Consider the following 18,362-nt stretch of genomic DNA (forward strand, 5'->3'; position numbering starts at 1 on the left):
TCTAAGTTCCCTACACCTAGTCTAATATTTAACAGCTGCCATCGTCATCTTTTATTGGTGCCACTCTGGTCATTCTCCAGCAGTTTGTGACCAGCAGATCGCTCCAGTGTTTGCAGGTCGATCCAGAAGTCACTACTCAGTGTAACACTGTGAGAGCCAGAATGAGGATCTTATAGACTTACATTGGGAGCTTGTGAATATTACCTCTGACTTCCGATTAGTCTGAAATTGTGGTCACAAGATGGCAGTGTGGAAAAGGAGCGGCACCAGAAAGAGCTGAAGATGGTGGATGGTGAATATAACAATAGGGTGAGAACTTAGAGTAGTAGCACCACTCCATCACTGAAATGAAAATAAAATGCTATATACACTGCTCAAAAAAATAAAGGGAACACTTAAACAACAGAATATAACTCCAAGTAAATCAAACTACTGTGAAATCAAACAGTCCACTTAGGCCATGTTCACACGCTGCGGTTTTTACCGCGGAACCGCCGCGATTTTGATGCTGCGGGTCCGCAGCAGTTTCCATAGCGTTTACATTAACATGTAAACCCTATGGAAACCGCAAACCGCAGTGCACATGCTGCGGGAAAAACCGCGCAGAAACGCAGCGGTTTACAACCCGCAGCATGTCACTTCTTTGTGCAGAATCGCTGCGATTCTGCACCCATAGAAATGTATTGAACCGCTTACTTCCCGCATGGGGCTGTGCCCACGTTGCGGGAAGTAAGCGGATAATGTGCGGGTGGTACCCGGGGTGGAGGAGAGGAGACTCTCCTCCAGGCCCTGGGAACCATAAAATAGTGTAAAAAAAAGAATTAAAATAAAAAATGAAGCTATACTCACCTCTCAGCGCTGCCCGCGGCCGTCCGGTCTCAGTTGCTGTGCCGAACAGGACCTGTGGTGACGTCGCGGTCACATGACCGTGATGACGCCGCGGTCACATGACCGTGACGTCACGAAGGTCCTTGTCGGCACAGCCGCTTGCAGCGCCGGGGAGATCGCGACGTCAGAGGGTGAGTATAGCCAATTTTTATTATTTTTTACATTACTATTGATGCTGCATATTGCTGCATATGCAGCATCAATAGTACAGCAGTAATCCCGCAGCGGAAACCGCGGAACAAACCGCAATAAATCTGCAGGGATAACCACAGCGGTTTTGCCCTGCAGATTTTCAATTCCGCTGCGGGATTAACCCGCAGAGGAACCCGCAGCGTGTGAACATGGCCTTAGGAAGCAACACTTTGACAATTTCACATGCTGTTGTGCAAATGGAATAGACAACAGATGGAAATTATTGGCAATTATCAAGACACACTCAATAAAGGAGTGGTTCTGCAGGTGTGGACCACAGCCCATATCTCAATACTAATGCTTTCTGGCTGATATTTTGGCCACTTTTGAATGTTAGCTGTGCTTTCACACTCGTGGTAGCATGAGACAGACTCTACAACTCACACAAGTGGCTCAGGTAGTGCATCTCATCCAGGATGGCACATCAATGCGAGCTTTAGCAAGAAGGTTTGCTGTGTCTGTCAGCGTAGTGTCCAGAGGCTGGAGGTGCTACCAGGAGACAGGCCAGTACACCAGGAGACGTGGAGGGGGCCGTAGGAGGGCAACAACCCAGCAGCAGGATTGCTACCTCAGCCTATGTGTAAGGAGGAACAGGAGGAACACTGCCAGAGCCCTGCAAAATGACCTCCAGCAGGCCACAAATATGCATTTGTCTGCACAAACGGTTAGAAACTGATTCCATGAGGATGGTCTGAGTTCCCGACGTCCACAGATGGGGGTTGTGCTCACAGCCCAACACTGTGCAGGACGCTTGGCATTTGCCACAGAACACCAGGATTGGCAAATTCGCCACTGGCACCCTGTGCTCTTCGCAGATGAAAGCAGGTTCATACTGAGCACATGTGACAGACGTGACAGAGTCTGGAGATGCCATGGAGAGTGATCTGCTGCCTGCAACTTCCTTCAGCATGACCGGTTTGGCAGTGGGTCAGTAATGGTGTGGGGTGGCATTCCTTTGGAGGGCCACACAGCCCTCCATGTGTTCGCTAGAGGTAGCCTGACTGCCATTAGGTACAGAGATGAGACCCTCAGATTCCTTGTGAGACCATATGCTGGTGCGGTTGGCCCTGGGTTCCTCCTAATGACGGACAATGCCAGACCTCATGTGGCTGGAGTGTGTCAGCAGTTTCTGCAAGATGAAGGCTTTGAAACTATGGACTGGCCCGCCCTTTCCCCAGACCTGGATCTGATTGAACACATCTGGGACATCATGTCTCGCACCATCCACCAACATCATGTTGCACCACAAACTGTCTAGGAGTTGGCGGATGCTTTAGTCCAGGTCTGGGAGGAGAACCCTCAGGAGACCATTCGCCACTTCATCAGGAGCATGCCCAGGTATTGTAGGGAGGTCATACAGGCACATGGAGGCAACACACACACAACAGAACTGGAGGCATTTCCACTGACGTTGGATCAGCCTGTAATTTGATTTTCCACTTTGATTTTGAGTATCATTCCAAATCCAGACCTCCATGGGATATTCATTTTGATTTACATTGATAATTTTTATGTTTTATTGTTCTCAACACATTCCACTATGTAGTGAATAAAGATTTGCCACTGAAATATTTCATTCAGTGATATCAAGGATGTGGTATTTTAGTGTTCCCTTTATTTTTTTTGAGCAGTGTATATATACACGGATTTTTTCATAGATTTTTTTTCCGATTATTTGGATATAAAAATACAAAAGTATAAAAAAATAAGGCTAAGTTCACACATGCTCTGGTGAGGTTTCTTTTTTCTTTTTTTTTAACCATCAAACGGGAAGCTTATTCATAAAATAAGGCCTTATTAGATTTCTGTAAACATGCTTAATCCTCTATTAAACCTATTCACTGTCTAAACTAGCAGATGAATCCTCACTAACACTACTTCAGTTTATGAGTGCCTAGAAAAAGAGATAAGATACATCCAGCAAGGCCAGGACACTCATTAAATCACCAGTACCATCAGCAATTTCTTCAAGAAAGTACCTATATCTGATCATATCATGTTGATCATCAACTGGGACATTCTAGTACCTGGTGAAAAATACCTGATGCAATGTGCATGGAGGCAAAGCATGCAAGATGTGTTGATAAAACCCATATAAAACGTAAGTAAGATCTTGAGAAGAGAATATAGTTTGCATTTGCGTGGCATCACTGGTTCTCATGATTTTTCCTTCTGTCTCTATTTTATACAAGTCGGCCTACTCCTTGGATTGCTAACTTGGGAACAGGCCCAACCAGCTTCTAAAGAAGAGTATTCGTAGGCTTTGTATAAGTGTCAGATGTTTAAGCACAGGAAAATGGGCATGCCGTAAGACACAAACACTTAGTCACCGAGAGTCAGTAGGAACATCCCTGAAGGGTTAAGCTTATAGAGGACACTCTCCATCCTACATAATTCCTTGGGCCCAGGAATAAAGAATCATTACTCGAGTCCATAAATACAACATACTACTGACTAGAATTACAGGGAAGGCAATCAGAAATGCTCCATGAAAGATAAACCACCATATAAACTGCTTGAAAGGGTTCCTCACTATTGTTTTATGAACATGACAGTGCATTCTGCCAGGCTTGATGGATGGTATTTATTATTTCATCGCATGTACTACGTGTGCATCAAAGTGTAATCACCAACACCGGATCTATAATCACATAGAAGTCATAGCATAGGATGTGAGATCTTATTATGTTGGATCCATCACTAAACGCACATTAGTAGATAAAGAAGAAGATTTACGGTACATCTGCTGTAGTTTGCCCATAATGGATTTTCATATTTATGTATATATGTTTTCCTTTCCTTTTTTTTTGCCCCTACAGTATATTGATCTTAACATTTTACCAAGGCAAAGCCATAGTTTCAGATCTCTCCAGATAATGACCATGTAAAGAGCATTAAAAATGCAACTTAAGAACGTAATCTAGAAGACAGGAGGTTGCTGGAGTTCAACCGTAAGAAATATGTTATGTTTAAGTCATCCTCCTCAGACAGGGAGAGATGGTGCCTATGAATTTTAAGGACCTATTACAATGGCATCCACCTTTTTAAAAATTAATGAAAAGTTCACCTTCTTCAACACAGCTTCCAACAATTGTATTTACAGCACACTGTCTAGCGTAGACGTCATGTCCCAGTTTAATTTATATGGCCTGACTTTCTGTAACAATGGCCGGCCACTTTATATTTAATAACAGTCCTCAGAAATCGGTTTGGATAAGAAAACTGGACAGAAAGTGTATACAGACGGCCGATATTTGGACACAATTGTCAATGGTAACACATGGTTAATATCTGCAACAGACGTATTCTTAATGGGCAGCTTTCCAAAGCATCAACTTAAAGGGAATATAAATAGTGACATGAAAGTGTGTAATTAGCATAGAAGGGTTGATTGACGTTATAGTCTGTGGTCATTACGCACAAGCGTTTTATTATATAGGACTAAATATCATCCAAACAAAGAACTGTGCAGCTTTTCTATGCATCTGTGGCTGGGGATTTACACTAAAAATAGAGCCTTTCATGCATTGCTTTTACATGAAGCATAAAATCAGGAGAAAAGATTCCTAATTAGTTTTAATATCAACACATTCCATTCACTGGGTACAATTTGTCTCATGTTCTTTCTATAAAATCCAATCAGTGCAATAAACAATACGGCACATTTCTCCATCAGACCTTAGCATGGCAGGGAGTTAAGCTGTTAAAATGGTCTATTTTATATATAAAACATCTCCATAAAATAAAAGCTGATTAACCTCTTTTTATTGTTATTTCAAGAGTCAGTGTAATCCTCTGGATCCCTCCCTCCACTACATAAGAAAGCCCAGTATAGCCTGACAAATATATACAGAAATGCTAAAAAACGGATTGAATGGATATTAAAATATATCTAACTGATGTAGAATTATTTCAATGGTAGAGTTAGGAGGGGGCATTCATCCTAATCAAAGGACCCTAAAAATACCGAGCAACCCTCAGCAACACAACTGGGCCAAACAGCCATCTATCTACCTCTCTCTGCCTGCTGGGCTTATAGAGTACACACACACATATATATATATTTTTTTTTTTTTCAAGCCTTAAACTGAAATGGTGATAATGTCATAGTAAAATAGACCTCAAATGGAGCATAACAGTGCCCAAAACACTAACCCTTTCACTGCTCAACTTACAAGCCCTCTGAATGTCATGGCATTGAGAAGGTTAATAATGTGCCCTGCTTGAAAATAATAGACATGCAATAAAAGGACTCAAAAATAATTGGAAATCGCCTCTAATCACCAATGTATGAATTTATAAATGGATGAGGGAAGCTTAGACACAAATCAGGTTAGATAGTTATATAGCTCGATGATAGATAGATAGATAGATAGATAGATAGATAGATAGATGGATAGATATTCATAGATAGATAGATTCTGTAGGTAGATAGATAGATGGATGGATGATGGATGGATGGATGGATGAACAGATTGGATGAACAGATAGATGATAGATAGATAGATAGATAGATAGATAGATAGATAGATAGACAGACAGGTAGATAGATATCGATGATAGGTAGATAGAAAGACAGATAGATAGATAAATATCATGTTAGATAGATGGATGGATGGATCGATGGACAGATTGATAATAGATAGATAGATAGATAGATAGATAGATAGATAGATAGACAGACATAGAGATAGATAGATAGATATCGACGATAGATAGGTGGATGGATGGATGGATGGATGGATGGATGGATGGATGGACAGATTGATGATAGATATAGATAGAAAGCTCTGCATAGTGTTCTATAAATAAGTGCTGTTACTAACAAGACTATGGACACTGAGCCAGGACTAGACTCCCCAGCAGCTCTAGGACATGTACCAATTCTCCCCCCAAAGACTCTTGAAAGTTAAGGGGGGCTAGCTCTGCCCCCCTCACCCCCTCCCAGCTTCCTCCCCTTTAGGAAGCCTGCACAATGTCCATAGCCCCTAACAGTCCCCACCATCTCAGCCCCAAGTGTGAGGAGCAGCAAAGTATTTACCAGGTCTTCTTGCAGCATTGAATCTCTGCAATCTGGCTGTTCTTGCTTCATCCCTCGGTGCTCAGGAAGAAGCCCCTCTCTGTCTCCAGCAGCATCCCTCACACTGCCCCTTTATGCTTCCGAAGGCAATAAGAATCTCATCATCTGGATGCCACTACTCCCTTATAGCTTCAGCCACAGCGCACATACATCGCCCTGTGCAGTGTGGATGTGTGAATGGAGGCTTATCCTTTGCAGTCAGTGTCATAATCCAGGCGATCGAGGATTTTCTCGACGGAATATTGGCCTGGGCTATGAGTGCTGGCTCCCGGGTCACGGATCTCGCAGCAGTGCTCAGTGGAGCAGGGATTTTCTCCGTTATCTCACGGATCGCGGTCTCGCTGCTTTCTAGCAGGAGAGAGCCCTGTTTTCCTCTTACACAGGTTGGAACTTTAATGCGCTGCCTGCTCTAAAACTAATGCACATGCGCCCCCAGTGGTGATGAGCGGAAGCACAGCTGATGCTGCTACAGCACCACTGCAAAAACGCAACACATGGAGAGATGGGATTTTTTTTTCCCATCTAGGCAAGTACAGTAAATGGTCATCGATACAGAAGACTGCTGAAAATTAGATGTTTGGTGGAAAGGGTAGTAGTTATCTCAATGCTCTGGAGCCCAAAGCTTAATGAGTAGAAAGAGGAAAAAGATAAATTACATAGTCTGCATTGTATGTAATCACTGGTTCTTCCCAGCAAATAGGAAGTTTGGTTTGGAATTAAAATAAATAGTGCAAGGAAGATCACATACATTTAGCTTTCCTTAGAAATTTAATGTATAGATAAGTCTGGTGCAGCTACACTAATATATGTAGGAACTGCATAAACATCAATTACCTGGGATTAGAGATATTAGAGGATCTTTTGTCATTCAACTTCACCCAATTACTAAAATTTTCCCCCATAAAGTTAATTACAAGTTGGAAAGCTTGTAATTGCTTGGAAAATACACAGAAGAGGAAAGAGGGAAACCCCTGCTGACCATAAGAGCTTACACTCTATTAGAGAGAGGGGGATAGAGAGAGGGATAGAGAGGGAGAAAGAGGGAGAGAGAAGGGAGAGAGAGGAAGAGGAAGAAAGAGAAGGAGCTGGAGAGGGATACAGAAAGATGGAGAGAGCAAAAGAGAGAAAGAGCCAGAGAGAAAAGGAAAGAGAGGAGGGAGAAAGCAGGAAAGAAAGGAAGAGGAAGAAAGAGAAGGAGCTGGAGAGAGAGAGGGGAGAGAGGAAAAGAGAGAAAGGGAAAGGGAGAGAGAAGGAGAAAGGGAGAGAGGAAGAGGAAGAAAGAGAGGGAGAGAGAAGGAGAGAGAGCAGGGAGAGGAAGAGGAAGAAAGAGAGGGAGAGAGAATGAGCGGGAGAGAGGGAGAAAGAGGGACTGATAGAGAGATGGAGAGAGAGCGAGAGGGAGAAAGAGGCAGAGAGAGGGAGAAAGAGGGAAAGACAGGGAGAGAGAGACAGAGGGAGAGAGCTAGAGGGAAAAAGAGAGACGGACAGACAAAGGGAGAGAGAGGGAGAGCGGACCCTTCTGACCATAAGAGCTTACTCTCTACACGAGAAACAGAAAGAGGATCCCCCTGATTTCAAGTGCTTACACACTACAGAAGTGAGAGAACAAGAGTAAACCTTGCTGACAATGAGAGCTTACACTCTACAGGAGATATATATACAGAAAGAGAGAGAGGAAGCAAGGGGAACCTCGCTACAGAAGATAGAAAACCTTGCTATCCATAAGCTTATAATCTATGGGACAGAGAGGACACAGCTGGCCATAAGAGGTTACACTTTAGAGAAGAGAGAGGACCCTGTTGACCATAGGAGCTTACACTCTACAGGAGAGAGAGGACCCTGCTGACCATAAGAGCTTACACTCTACAGGAGCAAGAGGACCCTGCTGACCATAGGAGCTTACACTCTACAGGACAGAGAGAGAGAACCCTGCTGGCCATAGGAGCTTACACTCTATGGGAGAGAGGGGATCCTGCTGACCATAGGAGCTTACACTCTACAGGAGAGAGAGAGAGAGGACACTGCTGACCATAGGAGCTTACACTCTACAGGAGAGAGAGAGGACCCTGCTGACCATAGGAGCTTACACTCTACAGGAGAGAGAGAGAGGACACTGCTGTCCATAGGAGCTTACACTCTATGAGACAGAGAGAGGACCCTGCTGACGATAAGAGCTTACACTCTACAGGAGAGAGAGAGGACCCTGCTGACTATAGGAGCTTACACTCTTAAGGAGAGAGGACCCTGCTGACCATAGGAGCTTACACTCTACAGGAGAGAGAGGACCCTGCTGACCATAAGAGCTTACACTCTACGGGAGAGAGTGAGAGAGAGGACCCTGCTGACCATAAGAGCTTACACTCTGCAGGAGAGAGAGTACTCTGCTGACGATAGGGGCTTACACTCTACAGGAAAGAGAGAGAGAGGACCCTGTTGACCATAGGAGCTTACACACTACGGGAGAGAGAGTACTCTGCTGACGATAGGAGCTTACACTCTACAGGAAAGAGAGAGAGGACCCTGCTGACCATAAGAGCTTACACTCTACAGGAGAGAGTACTCTGCTGACGATAGGAGCTTACACTCTACAGGAGAGAGAGAGAGGACCCTGCTGACCATAGGAGCTTACACTCTACGGGAGAGAGAGGACCCTGCTGACCATAAGAGCTTACACTCTGCAGGAGAGAGAGTACTCTGCTGACGATAGGGGCTTACACTCTACAGGAAAGAGAGAGAGAGGACCCTGCTGACCATAAGAGCTTACACTCTACAGGAGAGAGAGAGAGGACCCTGCTGACCATAAGAGCTTACACTCTACAGGAGAGAGAGGACCCTGCTGACCATAGGGGCTTACACTCTACAGGAGAGAGAGAGAGGACCCTGCTGACCATAGGAGCTTACACTCTACAGGAGAGAGAGAGAGAGGACTCTGCTGACCATAGGAGCTTACACTCTATGGGAGAGAGAGGACCCTGCTGACCATAGAAGCTTACATTTTACAGGAGAGAGAGAGAGAGAGGACCCTGCTGACCATAGGAGCTTACACTCTACAGGAGAGAGAGAGGACCCTGCTTACCATAGGAGCTTACACTCTACAGGAGAGAGAGGACCCTGCTGACCATAGGAGCTTACACTCTACGGGAGAGAGAGAGAGGACCCTGCTGACCATAAGAGCTTACACTCTACTTGAGAGAGAGGACCCTGCTGACCATAGGAGCTTACACTCTACAGGAGAGAGAGAGGACCCTGCTGACCATAGGAGCTTACACTCTACAGGAGAGAGAGAGAGGACCCTGCTGACCATAAGAGCTTACACTCTACAGGAGAGAGAGGACCCTGCTGACCATAGGAGCTTACGCTCTACAGGAGAGAGAGAGGATCCTGCTGACCATAGGAGCTTACACTCTACAGGAGAGAGAGAGGACCCTGCTGACCATAGGAGCTTACACTCTACAGGAGAGAGAGAGAGGACCCTGCTGACCATAGGAGCTTACACTCTATGGGAGAGAGAGAGAGGACCCTGCTGACCATAAGAGCTTACACTCTACAGGAGAGAGAGGACCCTGCTGACCATAGGAGCTTACGCTCTACAGGAGAGAGAGAGGATCCTGCTGACCATAGGAGCTTACACTCTACAGGAGAGAGAGAGGACCCTGCTGACCATAGGAGCTTACACTCTACAGGAGAGAGAGAGAGGACCCTGCTGACCATAGGAGCTTACACTCTACGGGAGAGAGAGAGAGGACCCTGCTGACCATAAGAGCTTACACTCTACTTGAGAGAGAGGACCCTGCTGACCATAGGAGCTTATACTCTACAGGAGAGAGAGAGGACCCTGCTGACCATAGGAGCTTACACTCTACGGGAGAGAGAGAGAGGACCCTGCTGACCATAAGAGCTTACACTCTACAGGAGAGAGGACCCTGCTGACCATTGGAGCTTACACTCTACGGGAGAGATAAAGAGGACTCTGTTTTTTTGCAAATGGAAATAGAACTTCTAAATTTTTGAATTTGCATTAAACTGAAATTTCGATTTACTAATCGCTACATAACGGATGTATTAAATAAGCTTTCCCACCCAACATTTTTATCAGCCCATTTTCAATAGTTATGATTTATGCAGAGCATGTGCACATACTTACCAATCACCATCTTCTCCTGGTATTAGTGTCGTTCCGATCCTCTTCTGCACCACATGATCACAATTCAGACTAAAAAATAAAAAAAAGAACAGATTGTGGTTTCTGTAAAATATGCAAATTCTTTTTTTGGTTTCCATTAAAACAACTTTGTGTCATGTAGAATGGATACAGCAAGCATGTTGACTTATTTTGACCAGACGTCAGTCTTAGCCATAACATATAGCATGCGTGATGAGATGTTCTAATTTAAAAGCATAAAGCTACTCCCAAATAAGCGACGTCATAAATATACAAAAATGTGTACATATAATTGTTAAATAATACATGTAATACTTGTGTTATTCTAACAATTTATAATGAGAAATGAGACAACTCGAACGAGAGAGAGACAGCGAGAGAGATTTTGTAGCTGAAGTGACAAAAGTTTGGTCTGGTACCAGAAACCAAACTTGCATGGATCCGCTCATCCCTATGTGTAATGCATTTATTGTACATATTTTATTTTTTAATAGGAATGACAGCATGCATGCCATATGTTACGGCTATGAACGTCATCCAGTCATGCGCCAACAAGCTTGATACTGCCATTCCAACTGACACAATGCTGCTGTAATGGAGATCAAATAAAAAATTGCACATGTTAAAGAACCCACAAGTTTTTTGTTTTTTTTTCGCTTTTGAAATTTATACTCATGAGAGCTGTCAAGTGGGTAAGGATCTCCATTCATATACATAGATTCAATATAAAAGTCACCAAGCACAAAGTAATGCAGTTGCTGAGATTGAGAAAGTATCACTCTCCTAGTGATCACCAAATAGAGGTAACTGAAAAGGACTACTCCCAGATAGGCTATGAACAAAAAAATGGAGTATGCACAAAGTCCAACCAGCAACCAATCATAATAAAATATATTGTATTGCGACAAATCATATGTACAAAGTAAATTTGTTGTTGTTGTTGTACGCAGTGTTCAATCCGCAGCTAATCCGGATGTAATCCGGCCCGTGGACGCATACCCTAAAATGTTCAGCAAGTTTGTAGCATTAATGCAAAAAGATCCACAACGGAAACTCTGCAGTACATAGGTCCCATGTACACAGACACTGAGGGTATACTCCCATATGGGGAGGGATTAAAATGCTACCGCAAAAATCATTGTGAAAATCTTATGGTCAGCTACATATTTGCATTGCAAAGGATGAAATCTGCAGTAACATCTAAAATATGTGAACATGATGTGAATTTTTATATCAGCAATGCTGACCAGCGTACACCGGGGAAATTCTCTATAGTTTGTAAGATCTCATACACAAAGCTCTACAGAGAATTTTCCACCCTAAAAATCTGTATGAAAAATTTCATACATTTACAACTCTTGGGAACGGCACCAGATTTTTATGCTGAATGTTTTTATGGAAAAATGAAAGGAATTGTTTCATAAATGTATAAATCCATACACATATTTGAGAAGCAGACCAATTCAGAAGTATGGGCTGGGGCAGTAGCAGAAAATTCTGTAACACATTTATAGCATGAGAATATATCCTAATAATGAAACAGATGTCTGTAAACCCCTGGTGTCAGCTGAGTACAGACTGAGTACTGATGACAGTCTGTATTATGATATTTATACATACATTCAATATTAGACCAAATATTAGGAAATACCATAAATATCAATACCTTATGATGATGGTTTCTGAATAGCTCATTTATAAAAACAAAAAACCTCAATTATAATTATATAGATGCTAGACTATCCAGAATGTAAGTTGCCAAAAACCAGACAGCAGGGTACAGGTCACTGGTGTTTTTTAGGCTTAAAGTAGTAGTCTACTACTCAGACAAATCTTTCTTAATCACTCCATTTCCCATGTAAAATAATAACAGCTATATTGATCTCCGTTGTCGGCGCCATTTTTAGTGATATTGGCGCCTGCTCTTCTTGAGCTCATGTGACATCCTTATGTAACACGATCCTTGCTGTCAATCATCTTCCACCTCCCTCTCATGTCATTTGGATGAAAAGGACACCAGAAAGAAGTAAGACCTGCTGCTGCTCATTGACTTCCTCCAGACATCAGTTGCATCCAAAGGAGGTGAGAAACAAATAGCTGCTGATTGGCTGCAGGGCTGATGTGACAAAACAATGTTGCACAAGCCCTAGGAGAGAAGATGCCGATATCACTGGAATTACACCGGCACAGAAGGTGATAATAGCTGTTATTATTTTACATGTTGATATATAGTGATTGAGAAGGGGTAGTCTGAGTAGTGGACAAGGTGAGGAAGAAGCGGTCACTGATTGGCTGCAGAGCTCATGTGACATAAGAATGTCACGTGATCCCCAGGAGAGAAGATGCCGATATCACTGGAATGACATCAGCACGGAAGGTGAGAATAGCTGTTATTATTTTACATGGAGATATATAGTGATTGAGAAGGGGTTGTCTGAGTAGTGGACAAGGTGAGAAATAATTGGTTGCTGATTGTCTGCAGAGCTCATGTCACATAAGAATGTCACGTGATCCCCAGAAGAGAAGATAACAACATCACTGCAATGACGCCGGCACAGAAGGTAAGAATAGCTGTTATTATTTTACATGCAGATATACACTCACCGGCCACTTTATTAGGTACACCATGCTAGTAACGGGTTGGACCCCCTTTTGCCTTCAGAACTGCCTCAATTCTTCGTGGCATAGATTCAACAAGGTGCTGGAAGCATTCCTCAGAGATTTTGGTCCATATTGACATGATGGCATCACACAGTTGCCGCAGATTTGTCGGCTGCACATCCCAAAGATGCTCCATACAAGGCAGGATGGATCCATGCTTTCATGTTGTTTACGCCAAATTCTGACCCTACCATCCGAATGTCGCAGCAGAAATCGAGACTCATCAGACCAAGCAATGTTTTTCCAATCTTCTACTGTCCAATTTCGATGAGCTTGTACAAATTGTAGCCTCAGTTTCCTGTTCTTAGCTGAAAGGAGTGGTACCCGGTGTGGTCTTCTGCTGCTGTAGCCCATCTGCCTCAAAGTTCGACGCACTGTGTGTTCAGAGATGCTCTTAGGCCTACCTTGGTTGTAACGGGTGGCGATTTGAGTCACTGTTGCCTTTCTATCAGCTCGAACCAGTCTGCCCATTCTCCTCTGACCTCTGGCATCAACAAGGCATTTCCGCCCACAGAACTGCCGCTCACTGGATTTTTTTTCTTTTTCGGACCATTCTCTGTAAACCCTAGAGATGGTTGTGCGTGAAAATCCCAGTAGATCAGCAGTTTCTGAAATACTCAGACCAGCCCTTCTGGCACCAACAACCATGCCACGTTCAAAGGCACTCAAATCACCTTTCTTCCCCATACTGATGCTCGGTTTGAACTGCAGGAGATTGTCTTGACCATGTCTACATGCCTAAATGCACTGAGTTGCCGCCATGTGATTGGCTGATTAGAAATTAAGTGTTAACAAGAAGTTGGACAGGTGTACCTAATAAAGTGGCCGGTGAGTGTACAGTGATTGAGGAGAGGTAGTCTGAGTAGTGGACAAGATGAGAAAGAAATGGCCGCTAATTGTCTGCAGAGCTCATGTCACATAAGAATGTCATGTGAGCCCTGGGAGAGAAGACGCAGACATCATCACTGGAATAACATGGGCACAGAGGGTGATAATAGCTGTTATTATTTTACATGGAGATATATAGTGATTGAGAAGGGGTTGTCTGAGTAGTGGACAAGGTGAGAAAGAAACGGTCGCTGATTGGCTGCAGAGCTCATGTGACATAAGAATGTCATGTGCGCAGGGGTGGATTAAGGGTAGCCAGGGCCCCGGGCTGTTCAGACATTGTGGGCCCCCGGTCATGTGACAGGGTCATGTGATGGGGTCATGCGACGGGGTCATCATATACCTGAACCAGATTATTCCAGAAAAATAGTTGCTGTGTGAAACTATAACCTGTCAAACATCCATTGATCTAGTCAATTTACCCTTCAGTTCAGTATATAGTATACAGTGTATAGTGTTAGTGTATAGGTAACACACTAACTCACCAGTGATGTCTCTAGGTGAAGTCCTTCATCTTTCATCCAGCACAGACTGCCATCACTTCATCCAGCCAGGACACGTCTCTGCAGGAAATAACACAGTTATCTCGAGCTCCGCTTGTAGAACACATTACTTAATTTTTCCCAACGTCTACATTACACCACATATTAAGAAAAAGAGGTGACATAGTGTCATTCTACACAGTAAGAGGACCGCCCCCCCATTTAAAACAGTGTCCTCAAAAAATAAAATAAATACATCACTGCAGTAATAATATCCCTTAATTAGCCCCTATGGTAACAATAGTATCCCCCATCCTGGCCCCGTTTATCTCATTCCTGGCTCCAGCCATATGTTCTCCCATCCTGCCCTCATGAGTATCCATTCTGCCCCATATGATCTCCCCATCCTGCCCCATCTGTCTCCATTGTATCTATCCTGCCCAATGATCCAATCCTGCCCCCATGTCTTTCATTCTGCCCCGTGTCTCCAATCACGCCCCGTATCTACATTCTGCCCATGTCTCCAGTCCTGCCCCCAGTGTGTCCAGCATCTCTGCCCCCAATGTGTCCAGCATCCTGCCCCCAGTGAGTCCAGCATCCTGCCCTCAGTGTGTCCAGCATCCTGCCCCCAATGTGTCCAGCATATTGCCCCCAGTGTGTCCAGCATATTGCCCCCAGTGTGTCCAGCAATCTGCCCCAGTGTCTCCAGCATATTGCCCCCAGTGTGTCCAGCATTCTGCCCCAGTGTGTCCAGCATATTGCCCCAGTGTCTCCAAAATATTGCCCCAGTGTCTCCAGAATATTGCCCCCAGTGTGTCCAGCATTCTGCCCCAGTGTGTCCAGCATATTGCCCCCAGTGTGTCCAGCATATTTCCCCAGTGTCTCCAGCATATTGCCCCAGTGTGTCCAGCATATTGCCCCCAGTGTGTCCAGCATATTGCCCCCAGTAAGTCCAGCATATTGCCCCCAGTGTGTCCAGCATCTTGCCCCCAGTGTGTCCAGCATCTTGCCCCCAGTGTGTCCAGCATATTGCCCCCAGTGTGTCCAGCATATTGCCCCCAGTGTGTCCAGCATATTGCTCCCAGTGTGTCCAGCATCCTGCCCCCAGTGTGTCCAGCATATTGCCCCCAGTGTGTCCAGCATATTGACCCCAGTGTGTCCAGCAATCTGCCCCAGTGTCTCCAGCATATTGCCCCCAGTGTGCCCAGCATATTGACCTCAGTGTGTCTAGCATATTGTCCCCAGTGTGTCCAGCATCTCTGCCCCCTGTGTCCAGCATATTGCCCCTAGTGTGTCTAGCATATTGTCCCCAGTGTGTCCAGCATCTCCGCCCCCAGTGTCCAGCATACTGGCCCGGGCCCCCCGGATTGCCATTCGCAATAAAAAAAAAAAGTTCTCACCTGCCCGCGCTCCTTCGGCGAAGCTCCTCACAGCTCAAGCGCGCACTCGCCGGCAACTGACAATGACATCAGACGTCGGCGATGTGCACGCTATTGATGTGCGGGCGCGCGCCCACACGTCAATAGTTAGCAGCCGCCAGCCAATCGGAGGCTGGTGGCTGCTAACTATTGACGTGTGGGCGCGCGCTCGCACATCAATAGCATTTAACTTCCGCCGCGCCGGTAGGGGCCCGGTGAGCAGATGAGACGGGGCCCGATGCAGGCCCCCTCTGCCCACCGGGCCAATACAACAGTCAGGCCCAGGGCCAGTAGCCCAGGGCCCCCCCACACCTGAAGATGCCAATATGACTGGAATGACACTGGCACAGAAGGTAAGAATAGCTGTTATTATTTTACATGGAGCTATATAGTGATTGAGAAGGGGTATTCTGAGTAGTGGGCAACCCCTTTAAGCATAAAATACTGTATACCAGTGGCCTGTACTCTGCTGTCGGGTTTCCGGCAACTTACATTCCTGATAGTCCTACATCTATATTATTATACTGGAGCTTAGTTTTTTTTGTAATAAAGGAGCAATTCAGAAAGCAACATTGTAAGGTATTGCTATTTATGGCATTTCCTAATATTTTTGTCTAATTATTGAATGTGTTTAATTATTGCTTGTGTGAATAATACACATAAACCAACTGATGACTAACTCCTACAGTACAAGAGTTAATTCTTAAAGCAAGATCTCCTACTGTTCAGAGGTATATTTATAATTAGTTGCTGCTGAAATTTCAGAGGAAACTGGCACACTACATTTCCATGGCAATAGTTTATGCCATTTTAATTATATATAGATAATGGCGAGACGGCAAAACAGCCGCATGAAATTTCTCATTAAGTTTACACAAGTTGAATTCATAAACCACAATCTTTAATTCTTAATATACTGTACTTCTATGCCACGTATTATAGTGCATGTTATTGAAGTATGCACACTTTTTTTGTCCTGGGGAAAATATATTGAGTTTTCTAATAAAATTAAAATCTGTTATATAAGCTTTGTACTCTGGTGTAACAATCTAAGCCTAGATTTACAATCCTGACAGAACAGAGCCTTTCTGATGGTCTAATGGGAATTAAACAGAATCTTTCAGTAACACTATGTATAGTACTTTTGAGCACGCTGGGGTCTCTCGACCCCTCCCCAACATATGATGTCAGGCGGGTGCGAAGAACTCAGTATATTTAATTTCAATATGTCATCCTTTTGTCCTGAAAAATATGCCGCTGACAAAAGTTTCCCGCAGTTTCTTACTCTTATTTTCCCATGCAGAATTCAAGCACATATGTTCAGCTTGATCATACATGTGTATGGGAAAGTCACCATAGATTGTATGTTGCCGAGGGAGCATTCAGCTAATATCTATATAAACAGTATGGAGTCATTCACACAGCATAGCCATTCTATAGAGTTATTCAATGTACAGCTATATGGTGCTCACTTGGCTACTGAATGTTAGAAATAATATAGGTAAGACTAGCATCCAGCAGAGTATTGCTCCATACCTACGGAACCCAATAGTACATACTCTCTGTCCAATGTGATACTTCTTACAGTTGTATGCCGGAATGTGTTACACACCTGTCCGGGCTTTGCTCCCTTCACCTCAGTCCGCTGCCTCCTGGTGTGTTCCACGTCAGGCATTGCAGGTTGTCCAACATCTCACATCATCTCCCTGGACCACTAGGACTCACACCTGTGTATTCAGATGGCTATTAAAGACTCTGGTTTCATTTACTCCTGCTCCTGTGCACATAACCTGCTTCCATTACTTCATACTTCATTTCATTTGTCCTGCTGCTCCCCAAACTCATGTGGGCGCTACATCCTTGCTCATCTCGTGCCATCCTGCCAGGTGAAACTATGCCCAGGGTTTGTGCACCCATCCAGACCTGGGGCATAGCGGGACCACTTCACAAGGCGAGTCTTACAGAATGAACCTCTATCAGTGTCATATTATGAATTTGTTTTGCATTGATCCATATTACAACTACAGTCATGGCCAAAAGTATTGACACCCCTGCAATTCTGTCAGATAATACTCAGTTTCTTCCTGAAAATGATTGCAAACACAAATTCTTTGGTATTATTATCTTCATTTAATTTGTCTTAAATGAAAAAACACAAAAGAGAATGAAGCAAAAAGCAAAACATTGATCATTTCACACAAAACTCCAAAAATGGGCCAAACAAAAGTATTGGCACCCTCAACCTAATACTTGGTTGCATAACCTTTAGCCAAAATAACAGCGACCAACCGCTTCCGGTAACCATCAATGAGTTTCTTACAATGCTCTGCTGCAATTTTAGACCATTCTTCTTTGCCAAACTGCTCCAAGTCCCTGATATTTGAAGGATGCCTTCTCCAAACTGCCATTTTTAGATCTCTCCACAGGTGTTCTATGGGATTCAGGTCTGGACTCATTGCTGGCCACCTTAGAAGTCTCCCGTGCTTTCTCTCAAACCATTTTCTAGTGTTTTTTTGAAGTGTGTTTTGGGTCATTGTCCTGCTGGAAGACCCATGACCTCTGAGGGAGACCCAGCTTTCTCACACTGGGCC

At 44.2% G+C, this 18,362-nt stretch overlaps 1 protein-coding gene across 7 annotated transcripts in view; it reads right to left on the reverse strand.

Moving 5' to 3' along the window:
- NLGN1 (neuroligin 1) overlaps nucleotides 1–18,362 on the reverse strand; it is a 1,307,981-nt gene that overhangs the window by 851,680 nt on the left and 437,939 nt on the right. For 2 of the 7 annotated variants that reach the window (XM_077290510.1, XM_077290513.1), the window contains exon 2: nucleotides 10,305–10,373. The exons of 2 other annotated variants lie outside the window; for them this stretch is intronic. The gene's annotated coding sequence lies outside the window, so the exon portion shown is untranslated. Of the gene's footprint in view, nucleotides 1–6,121; nucleotides 6,563–10,304; nucleotides 10,374–18,362 lie in introns of those variants that run through there. 3 more of the 7 variants (XM_077290509.1, XM_077290508.1, XM_077290512.1) reach the window with 2 other exon arrangements.

This window comes from Ranitomeya variabilis, chromosome 2 (genome assembly GCF_051348905.1).
Source record: "Ranitomeya variabilis isolate aRanVar5 chromosome 2, aRanVar5.hap1, whole genome shotgun sequence".
Taxonomy (NCBI): Eukaryota; Metazoa; Chordata; class Amphibia; order Anura; family Dendrobatidae; genus Ranitomeya; species Ranitomeya variabilis.